This window comes from Penaeus monodon, chromosome 32 (genome assembly GCF_015228065.2).
Source record: "Penaeus monodon isolate SGIC_2016 chromosome 32, NSTDA_Pmon_1, whole genome shotgun sequence".
Classification (NCBI taxonomy): Eukaryota; Metazoa; Arthropoda; class Malacostraca; order Decapoda; family Penaeidae; genus Penaeus; species Penaeus monodon.
The window spans coordinates 31,320,326-31,320,532 of NC_051417.1; positions in this window are offsets into that span (position 1 = coordinate 31,320,326).

Here is a 207-nt window from a genome sequence, read left to right on the forward strand (position 1 = left end):
CATACATACACCGATTAGAAAATACTGAAGAACTTAACCTATACACAGTAAAATCTTAAATAAAATTCCAGTCTTTAATATCCACATGGAATTAGTCCTAATCGGGTGGGATTCCTTGAACTACGACGATGTATTAAAAAAATGTTCGCGATTGGAACGGATTTGCTTTCAGTCATTTTGAGTATGATACTTTTATCACAACTCCAG